Genomic DNA, 12272 nt, shown 5'->3' on the forward strand with positions numbered 1-12272 from the left:
GTAAATTCATGTATGATGATAAATTGCTGGAACATTACACAGGATTTCCATCATTTCAAACATTGCAAGCATTTATTTTATTTTATCAAATCTACAGCATCTAACATGAGAGGTATGTATTATCAAGGTGAATCCTGTCTTCCAAAACCAAACAATTCTCACTCTATTCCATTATTTGATGAGTTATTCATATTTCTTGTCAGAATTAAGCTGGGTTCAAGTGAAGTAGGTTTATCTGTTAGGTTCAATTGTCATGTCTCTACCATAAGCAGAAAGGCTTTGACTTGGTGCAGTTATCTCTATTTTGTTTTGGGTAGCATTAACATTTGGCCTCCTGCCTGAAGACTTCCGATTATTATACCCTAGAACTCGAGTCATCATTGACTGCACAGAAATGTATACCGAGAGACCCTCCTCTGTACATTTAGGTTCCCAAATGTATTCTCATTACAAGAGTAGGAATACATGGAAAGGCCTGGTGGGTATTGCTCCTCATGGGGCATTAACCTTTGTATCTGCCATGTTCTCAGGTTGTGTGTCTGACATTGAAATCACCAAACTGAGTGGACTGTTGGGATTGCTTGAGCCAGGAGATGTCATCATGGGTGACAAGGGTTTTCGTATAGGGAAGCTATTGGAAGGAACTGGTGTGTCAATAAATCAATTTCCAGTCATAGGATCCACAGTGAAAGGCATATCAAACGAGTAAAAGAGTACCATCTACTAAATGGTACAGTTCCCTTATTAATGGCTGGGTCAATAAATCATCTGTGGAGTGGAGTAAACTTACTAACTCTGTTTAGAAAGCCCCTTATAGCCAAGTGAGACAAGCAATATCCAGCATGTTACATCTCTTAGCCTTGAACATCAAATGTTGATATCTGATTGTTTTAACAACAGTTTCACCAACATTTTGTTCATGTGATATTGAGTAGCTGGTACATGTACACTTGTACTCATTGAATATCACCCCAAGTATGAGTAATACCTTGCCCAGGGGTACTTGCACAAAGAAAGGTAGACATATAAATGTAAATGAATTTCTTCTGTAATATAAAGTCTGAGATAACTGTTGTAATACATTGATGGGTTAGATGAGTATTTATCATGTTAATGAAAATGTCACAATAACTTTGTTTGATATGTAACGTACGTGCTGTTCAATTTCAACTTCATAAAATAGATAATTGAAAAGAATTTGGTTGGGAATCGGAAGAATTTCATTTATAGGAAAGAGATTATAATGTGGTGTAAGGGGAGACAACCTGTGATAAATTATGAATTGTTGATATTTTCACTAATAGTAACAGGCCAATGAAACGAGTTGTAATTGTAATTTATCTGATCAAGATGAATGTATGGCAGATTTTATATTTTGTATCACAGACAAACAATTGCTATGAAGTATTATTACATGTGCTCATACTGTGTTTCAGCAAATTATGTATTGTAGAATCAAACTTGACTGTCACTTGAGCTATTGTGTGAGTGAATTGTTGCTTAATGTCGGCAATTTTTCTGCTATTTGCAGTTAACAAAGTTTAATTATGAATAATAATGGGCTTATGAAGATGAAATACTGCATTATGCTAGCTGTACATGACATGTAATTTCAGATCTTCAAGCCCTTTATGATGCTTGTCTATTAATGCTATTAATGCTGTTTATTGTCAGTTATTTTGTATTTCAAAACAGTGACTATGTTTACACATGAATGTTTGGCCTGCTTTGTTTTGCGATACATTGGTAAGCTGGGTCCATACATTTTGCTTTTATTGCTTACCATTTCTTAATCATGGATGAAAGGAAAAGTCTGAGAAGTTATATGCTGATGGAAGTTATCTCCCCTGGGTAAAACATTTGTGATTTAAAATTTAAGTTGACATTTTTCAATTTTCTAAAATTTGTACCCAAAATACACTCTGAGAAGTAACTGCAATTTGTATCCTTAAAATTATATTGTTATTTATCAGTAATTAATATACAGTGCTTTCCTAGTGCAAATGTGTCTATTGTTATTACACTGTTGTTAATACACAAATTAAAAATAAATGTGTATTTATTGTACTTCATGTGTTTGTTATTTATGTGGGTTAATTGTATTGCTGTATTATACTGAATCCTGTAATTTTGATCTGATATCATGTTCTCTTCAAAAGGTTTTAGTAACTATGCTATAGAATAACTGACAAAATTCAACAATAAATCAAATTAATAGTACAGTAAAAGAGTATTTACAATAATTTATAATATTCCACAGGTGGGTATCAAGTCCATTCAGGTAAAATTGCTTTTCAGTTGCCATTTTGTCAATATTGAAATTGACAGTTCAGTTAAGAAAATATTTGAAGAATAAATCATCCAATTTTGTCTTGCTTTTTGTATCCCAGTCATGTTGGTTGAAATAAAGAGTTTGTAAATGATGATAGTCCTCGTGCCACACAAACAAATCACACCATGTCAGGCCAGTTACAGCCATCTGCATCTGTATTTGGTTGTAGACGTTGTGGTTTGTTTTATGTCGAAACTCACCGTCAGACACATGCAAGTAGTCTAATCTTGATTTGGGAATAGTTGGACATTTTATTTCCAGTAAGCCATAGGGTGGGTTTCGACTAGGATTGTAGATTTTTACTATTAGGTGATGCTCCAAGCCAGGGACAGATTGGGCTGATAACCACACCACACCATATTCACACTTGTATCCTGCATTTGAAAACACACACAAAAAAGGATATTTGTCAGCATTAACCTGGCGATATTTGATAAAAACATTAATAGAATTTTCACATGTTCAACACATGTCAATTTAGAAATGGAATCTGTGTCAGTCAGTAATAAGACAATGGGGGGGGGGGGGGGGATGGAAACAAGTTGCTACAATCATCTACTGAAGTATTTCTAGGATTGAAGGACTTGCTAGAAATTATATGTTTGTGTAATCAAGGTAGAATGTTATTATTCTCACATCAGCATAGGTTTGGGCTGCAGTTGGCTCACCTGCCAGACCATGTCTCATTGGCGCTGTCCTGATCTTCTTTCCAGTTTTTAAGAAGGTGGCATAGTTATCAAATCCTGAAAGCAAGAGTATTTAGTTATGAATAAAGATCAGGATGATTCCTGTTTATCTGTTAGTCATTGTTCAATTTTTTCTCCTAAGCACATTGACATGACAACCTATACAAATAATCAAAAAATGTATAAATTAACCTCTCTTTTTCTTTATTATTGCACCAGCAACAGATGCAGTTAATCTGGATTGTCTGACTTTGCGCCACTTGGGAAGAGATGACTGGTCCGAGTTGATTTCTCAATCTCAATACTTTGATCACTAGTCACAGAGAGAGCTTCTAGGTTGACTGTTTGTGAATCACTTAGATCTGTTGGAATACTTGAGGGACCAATACTGTTTTTGAGTGGAAAGTCTGGAAAGGTTGTGTGACTTTCATCATTTATAATGGTACCCTTTGTAAGTCCTTGCTGATACGATAACACACTCCCTTTTGGAAACATGCCAAATTTTGTTAACACTTCAGACTTAGTATTTGGTACAGAGACTGTCAGAAGTAACAGATCTGGCCTAATGTCACATAGTGAAACAACTAAGTTTTGGATTGGTGGTAGAGGTGATTGCAAAGGAGTGTAGAGGTTAGAATGGACACCTTCAGTGACACGAGTAGGGTTCTCAGTGTCATACCCTTGAACAACTATATCATCTGACTGAGCTCCCTTAATTTGTTCTCCTCTTGGAAGATGCCAGGTTTTGGGAAGTGAAGTTTTGCAGACATCATCTGGAATGGCAGTAACACCAAGACACATGTAGTTTGCTATCTGGTACATAACACCTGTGATGTGGCCACAACGCTTATTCTGACCAATGGTACAGGAACATACAGCAGTCTCCACAGAAAGTGGATGACAACCGAAATATATCTGGTGGAAAAAATGAAATAGGTTTTACTATTTATAATTTTAATTACATTCCTTTTCACAATCATTTAAAAATAGATTATACCACAGTAACCAGTAGCAACTGATTTAAAAATACTGAGTTAAAGATCTAATTATTAACAGTCACATGAATTGAAACAAAGTAATTATAATCCTGGTGAAAGTGACAAACAATTACTGATGAGTATTATGAATAACTTTAACTGATACAATATGAATGTAGGCCTGTTCATTATATATGCAGGGATAACTCTAGGCTTGGGCCTTGTTCCTAAATTTGAAAAAAGGCCCACATTTCCAAATACAATGGGGCATTTTAACATGCTGTATGGGCAAGTTTGGGTGTCTCTGGAATATTTAAAATATTCAAATTCATGTCAGAACATTCCTAGAGTGAACCCTGAACGGTACATGTCTTCAAATAAAATTAACATTACTTTAACATCATATATTATAAATACCTCAACTTGATGAGGGGATTCGTTTTTCCTCTGTGATCTGTAACAAGATGCTGTTACATGAACGACATCATCACCTGTAGGAACCACTGAAAATAAATGTGCAAAATGGCTGAAATATTTAAACAGGAAAAAAAATAATAATAATTGTATCACATTAAGAATACAAAAGATCTACTGGAGTAGAGCTATCTAGATCTTGCTTATGATCTCGATTATCTAGCTCAATCAATATACTGCTTGCTTGAAGAATTTCGAATCGGAATTGAAGGATTTGAAACCTGGACAAATTTTCCGCTTTGACGTCAAAACACGAGGGCGATGTCCACATGCATGTACAAAGACAAACAGGGGCATAACTCCGCAATTCTTAACCTAAGTCACTGCAAAACTCGGTAACCGTCATGTCCGTGGTGAGCATCTGCTTTGGATCAGGACAGAATTTTGAGATTTCGTTATAATATAGAAGAATGACCTATACAAATCCTGAAAGTGCCCTTTGGCCAGTTGAAACCAGATACTTTAAGCTTATATCCCAATTCATAAGAAACGTTAAAATCGGTACCACAAAAAAGTAACAGTATATTACTACTAATATTCGTTCATTGTATAGAAAATTTCGACTGAAAAAACACAATGTTGGGCTTTTTCACTACAACAGCTCCACAACCCCACACTCCAGCCCCACCCACCAACGCACACCCAAAGCCCAACAGACCATGACCCAACTCCACCCTGGAATCTCAAATGGTCGGCCCCTATTTTGAAACGCGCACCTGATGCACTCTTTAGCTGTCAATGTTCCGCCAATTAAACGATAAAATCCAAATGTAAAACAAATAGTTGTCCACACATACATTAATAAAAATATAACGTGACGAATTTCCTTCAGGTACACATTTACTTTAATTTAAGAAATGAAGGGCATGTTTTATTCAACCTATCTATATAAATTTGCCACAATTAATATTTCACAATTCTCCAAAGGAAATATGTATATGCTGTGGTACATTCACAAAGCGTCTTAGAGGAAGATTAACACGATGAATGTCAATTTCTGTGATTAAAAAACAGCTGATTATTATGAGTTTCATAAATTCTATGGCATTTTAGATTATATTAGTAACAGTACTACATACATGTACCCATTTTGCAGCAGTGCATTATTTTCCTTGGTGAAAAAATATAGAAGAGATATTCAAATTATAATTGAAGATTGAAACAGTAAACTACTTCATGAACTGAATGCGTTAAAATTTGTGTACTAGTTCACCCTCACCTCAAAGGAAATAACAAATATGTACAACGATGTTGATGTTGACGTATACTAATATGACATCACTACCGGTAACCTCCCGTCATAACATAAATGACTGCAGTACGCGGAATGTTTGGAGTAGGTTTTACCGTGATGCTGGGATCACATACATACATAAATGAGTCAAGTAAGTTAAGTAATCAGAATCAATCTGAAATCAACAAGTTCTGTTTGTTTTCATGTTCCATTCTCGCCTTGATACTAAGTGGAAGGCAGACCGCCTTCAGTGTGTGTGATTTTGCGTCAATATCATGGCGTCACGTGGAACGATTTCTGTTGACTTTTCTAAAAAAGTATCTAGACTCTAGGCCTAATTATGTATTCCTCAATTCTTGCAAGGATTGCATATTCGTAATAATCCGAGCTAATGTAGGCAACAAATTGACGACTAAATCTCTCGGAATAGTAGAAAATGTTAAGTAAAACTAGAAATTTGCTTTGTTTACATTTTTTTAAATGAGAAGGCCCACTCGGTAGGTTTCAGAGCACAGGGTTTTGTTTCACACTTGAATATTGCGGTTGATTTCATTTGGACCGTTTGTATTAGTGACTTGGACAAAATGTCAATTGGTTCTTAATGGTATGATGAATTCAGAGATGTATGTATCGTAGCTGAGTGTGAAATACATGTGATGTGATATAGGCATCTCGTCTAACGCGAAAAGAACCGTGATTTTCCAACGCTATCAACATGGCGGTTCGGTTTTTATGTTTCGAAAACGAATAGAGGGTTTTTGGAGTCTTTTCGGAATGATGATTGGTGTTTTGACAAAGAGCAGACACCCAATGGTTTTGTAATTGAAATTCTCAAGTAGCTATACCTTATTTGAATAAATAATTACATTTAGAACAGTGAATTGGTAAAATGCGGAAATGTCAATATTTTCGCTGTACACTATTTTCAGATGACGTTAATGATACAGATGCTTTGCCTAAAATAGTTGTTAATGGCATCACATAATAGATACTTTCCCACAGAATCTAAAACTGTGACGTGTATTTGTGTGTGTGATGTATTTTAAGTTTTAGAAACGTATTATGGACCTAATCTCATATTGGTCTACACTACAGTACACGTACAGTCACATAGCCTGTCGTTTCAAATAACACTATGAACAGTTTAACCTAGAGAATTAGACCGATGCAAACGTCAAAATATATAATAATATAGATCTATATGATTTTTTTTAACAGTTTGTACACACCTTTACGCCTGTCCATTTGTTTGGAGCTAGTGCGGGCTGCATGTTGTGTGCTTGAATACACACTGTTTAGCGAACTTGTCAAATTCACTGCTTGAATACTGCGGGCCATTGGCGCTTAGGTATTCCATACCTTGACATTTGGCTATTCCGATAGCTGCATGATCACATTTGAATTTGTCTCATTTTCCAATTTAGCCATTTATGGCCATTTTGAGAAATAATCCACTGTCAACAAGTAATGATAACCTTTGTGTTCAAACAGATCTGTAGCAGTCTTGGACCATGGTCTATCAGGTAACTCAGCTGGTATCATAGGTTCCCTGGTGTTTGATTTCTGATGGATTGCACAGGTTTCACATTTTGACACCATATCTTCAATTGCAGTGGACATACCTAGCCAATATAACACATCTCTGCATTTTATTTTTCACAATACCCAGGTGTGGTTCATGGATAATATGAAGCATTTCTCGCCTCATACACTTCGGAACGATGAGCTTGTGTCCCTTGAACAACAGACTATATTTATACTGGAGATTTCATCTCTGTAGGCCCAGTATGCATTCAGTTCAGTTGAAAGTTCTGCTTTACTTTCTGGCCATCCACTTTGAATTACTCGCTGTAACTCTTGGAGAACTGTATCTGCTTTCGTCGCTATCTGAAATTCAACTTGTTTTTTCAGGTGAGACAGGTAAGTATGAAAACAATGTGACTGCATTCACGTCAACTTCTGGAACTAGATTCTCTGTTGTCTCATGTAGATAGAACCTGCTCAACATGTCTGAAATCTTCATTTCTTTACCCGGCTTGTATTTCACCTTTATGTCGTATTTCTGTAGTGCCAAAGGAAGTCGAAGTCATGCTGGTGCGTTAAGGAGTGGTTTCCTGAATGTTGACTCCAGCGGGTTGTGATCAGTCTCGACTTGTAGTGATCTTCCGAACACATAGTGATGGAACTTGGTACACCCAAATACAGTCGCTAATGTCTCTTTTTCAATCTGGGCGTACAACTGTTGTGCTGCTGTCAACGCTCGTGAAGCATAGGCTATTGGCTTGGACTTCTGTAGCAACATTGCACCAAGGCCTTTTGAACTTGCATCTCAGTGTGAGCTCTTCAGACTCATCATAGTATGACAATACTGGAGCGTTTAATTGTTCTCTGTGTATTGCGTTGCTTAAGTCTTTTGGATCGATGCAGATTCTTACTTTGTTAGGCTTGATAACTGTCACCATACTGTTCACCCATGGAGTAGGTTCATTCTGCTGCACGATGATACCTAGATCTTCCATCCTCTCGATTTCTTGTTTAATCTTGACCTTGAGGGCGACTGGAACTTTCCGAGGTGGGTGAATTACAGGTTTGGCGCTTTCATCCAGTGTGATTGTGTGTTCTCCGGGTAGACATCCGATACCATTGAACCCGTGAAGATTCCGGGATAGAAAAGGTTTCTAGCAACCCATGCTTGCCGTAAAAGGTGACTATGCTTGTCGTAAAAGGAGACTAACGGGATCGGGTGGTCAGGCTCTCTGACTTGGTTGATGCATGTCATCGATCCCAATTGCGTGGATCGATGCTCATGATATCAATCACTGGATTGTCTGGTCCAGACTCGATTATTTACAGACCGCCGTCATATAGCTGGAATATTGCTGAGTGTGGCGTTAAACAACAAACCAACCAACCAACCGTGGAACAAATCTGGGTGAGCTGCTGGAATGCCTTCTGGTATCACTGTATCTTTGTCTTGAATGTGATATACTCGCTTGACCAGTCCCATTTCTTAACAAGACTTGGCTCCGATAATGGAAGGGTAAACTCAATCCACAATGTGAAACATTATGTGATTACATTATGGATTTCACCTTTATAGTCACCTGGTAACTTCACTGACCCTACCGACGCTATCACGTGACCTGAATATGACTTGAGACAGACTGTAGGTTTCTCAAGACCTGTTTTCATACCTATTTTGTCGAATGTACTGTTCGAAACCAAATTGCACCTTGCTCCTGTGTCTAACTGCAATGTCACTTTTCTGCCACTTATGGGAAAGTTCTCATATCAATCATTATTCTCTGCATGTTCATTTGCTTTGTTTACCATTCCCATGAAGACTGTTTCTATTTCAGTTTCTGTTTTTTCTTCAGTTTCTGTTTCTTCTTCAGTTTCTGTTTCTTCTTCCGCTGCAGTTTCAGATTCAACACTTGACGGCTCTTCAACATGATGAACTTTCTTACTTGATTTCTTCTGTGGAGCTGGATACTGCTTAATTTTACTGTATTTGCACACAGATGCAAAATGTCCAATTTTTTTGCAAACTTCACATTGTTGACCTTCACCTGGACAATAATTATCTCTGACATGTTCATAACCACATGTATTGCATTCTCTATCAACTTTTCTGTGTGTTGATTTGCTCCTGTGACCAGTCTTTCATCTTACTTCATATTCTGACTTTTGTTTCTTCTGTTGTTTATGAACTGCACCTTCTGCAGGTCCCATAGCCTTTAACTGCTCTTGTGACATTTCCTGTGTCTGCACAATGTCTATGGCTTTATCTAACGATAAATCAGATCCCTCGTTTATCAGTTTTTCGCACACTCTAGAGGAATTAACACCAAAACCAATTCTGTCTCTGATCATTTCAACCATATGATCTCCACAGTCAGCTGCAAGCATTTTCCGTTCTGTTATAAACTGAGTAACTTTGTCCCTGCACTTTACACTGGAACTTGTATCTTCAAAATACTCTGTTGGATTTAGGTTTCACAAAACTCTCAAACCGATCATAGTAGTTTTTAAGTACTTTACGGTCATCTGCATTCATATTCCAAGTTTCTAATACGGTTCTGCCTTATCTCCAACCCATAACATCAAGAAATTACATCTTTCTGCTTCTGATTTGCTTTTCAGACGGCAAGGAATGTTCTTGCAAGAAGTTGCGTTAAGCTAACAACAATCGTCTAGACTGGGAGCCGGAATTTGTTTAAAGCAAATTCAAGTGATATGAGAGGTTGAATTTCCATTTGTTAATGGAAGGGACATAACTCGTATTAGCCACTGGTAATACTACTAGCCCAGAAATTACAGCCCATCTCGGCAAGAGTGGAAAATGGAGTTTTACATTCAGTTAACTCCTTTGCCTCGGGAAGATACGAAGATAGCTGCATGTGTAATAATGCTTATAAAGTGAACAGATTTTTTTTTAAAGTCCAGCGATAAGGTGAGCGGAGGTGAAAGGGGGTTTGACGTCGCGTCCAAGATGATTGCACTCATATAGCGACGTGCATGCACGTGTGTCTCTGGCTGCTTGTACTAGTCCGGATTGATGCTGATTTATAGTGCAAGCCCACTGAGATACCACGCCGCAGTTTAACATGAATAACCCACTCAGACACTGACTCCGAGGCGACCAGTCCTTGTTTTAGCCCCTTTATGTCGAGCGCCAGACAGGGTAACAACAAGTACCATCTTTTAACGTCTTTTGGTATGACGCGGCCGGGGATCGAACCCTGGACCTTCCAGCGATAAGGAATATTATTACAGTAATGACAAAAATTGCAAAGTGAGCTTTTCAAGAAATATCCTTTTTGTTGGCAATATCATTGAGTTTTTATCACGTGGTTAATTCTTGATTTTGTCCACACCTGGGATTTTGTTTGGAGACTGGGTATTTTTTCAGCTACAGCTATGAGCGTAAATATTTGGGTTTTTTAAAACACATCTTGGAACAATGCATATTTTGTGGCAGACAATTTCTTTTTTTTCCAACAGTCTGAAGTATAGTTCTAACCGCACTTTCTAGTGCTACAGTATAGAAAATATTGATCATCTACGTATATGACACTAAACTCTACGTAGATGATACTTACATCTACGGAGACGATACTTACATCTACGTAGACGATACTTACATCTACGTAGGTCATACTTTCATCCCCGTATGTGATATTATAATCGAACGTATCGTTTCTCTGACAGTGATATTGTCCGGTGAAGTTGCAATACCAGTTGGATACAAACATATATATTTTAAATTTAAATTAAGGTGATAACTTAAATACTGTCAATTTAATTAAATGTTTGGGAGCATGTTGGTTGTTTTGTTTTGTTTTCAACGTGTCAAACTATTAGCGCTAAAATAAAAAAACACAAACTGTAGAATTGTACCTTCAGTGCTTTATAGGAAGATGACGAGTATTGGTTTGATATAGGTTTATAAATTAATTTGAGTGATTCTCACACCTTCACTTCACGGTCTACCTCTCAACCCTAATTTCCGTCATGGAGAAATCACGAGGGTCAACATATTCCTCCGGCTTTAACCATGTTATGGTTAATATATAATTTCGCTCAAATTTTGAAGCGTCGATTACTCGAGAAAATATTGATACCTAGATGAAAGCAGTATCATCATCAGTATGATATCATCTACGTAGATGATATTTTTGTTTAGACTGTGGCACTAACACCCTTCCATACCAAGGCCTTGAGCGATTACATTGCAGAATTTCTAACTAATTTTACGTGTAATCATGTTGACGTCTAATCACTGTGGTCTGATATATGTGTAAGAACATTACTTGGAATATTTTAATGAAGAAAGAAACCCGTATCCTACACGTTTCTGCATGTTGTAAGAATAGTTATATTATGTATTGAATTCAAACTTTCTGAGATTCCAGTTTTCATTACAACTATCGACTTGGTAGAATGTGTATTGATGATATTTCAATGAAAAAATGGCAACTATCTTTGTGAAATGAATTCTGTAATAAGTTGTCATCTTGATGTATTATTACTAATACTACCGTATTAATGTGAACAGTATTCCTGAACTTTTGAAACATATTCTACCAACTCCTAATATACCAGCATGCTTGTTTGTTTGTTTGCAATATTCCAGCTGTATGACGGCGGTCTTTAAAAAATCGAGTCTTGACCAGACAGTCCAGTGATTAATATAAGGAGCACCGATCCACTCAATTGGATCGATGACATGCATCAACGAAGTCAGCGAGCCTGACCACCCGATCCGTTAGTCGCCTCGTACGATAAGTATAGTCGCCTTTTACGGCAAGCATGGGTTGCTGAAGACCTATGGAAAGGTAAAAAAATATTCTAAAATTTCTAATTAGCAAAAGGCACCAGTTCAGCTGTACCTGACAAACCTGCAAAGTTTGATGAAAATAAATTGAACGGTTTCTGAGTTATGCTCCTGAAACGAAACGTGGCGGACGGACGAAGCCCGTTTCTATATCCCCCGCATACTTTGTTGGGCGGGGGATAAGTCGACATTAATCATTCAGGAAGCAGCTTTCTCGAGCAAAACAGCGCTT

Source organism: Haliotis rufescens, unplaced genomic scaffold, assembly GCF_023055435.1.
Source record: "Haliotis rufescens isolate VD_foot unplaced genomic scaffold, xgHalRufe1.0.p SCAF_23, whole genome shotgun sequence".
NCBI classification, from domain to species: domain Eukaryota; kingdom Metazoa; phylum Mollusca; class Gastropoda; order Lepetellida; family Haliotidae; genus Haliotis; species Haliotis rufescens.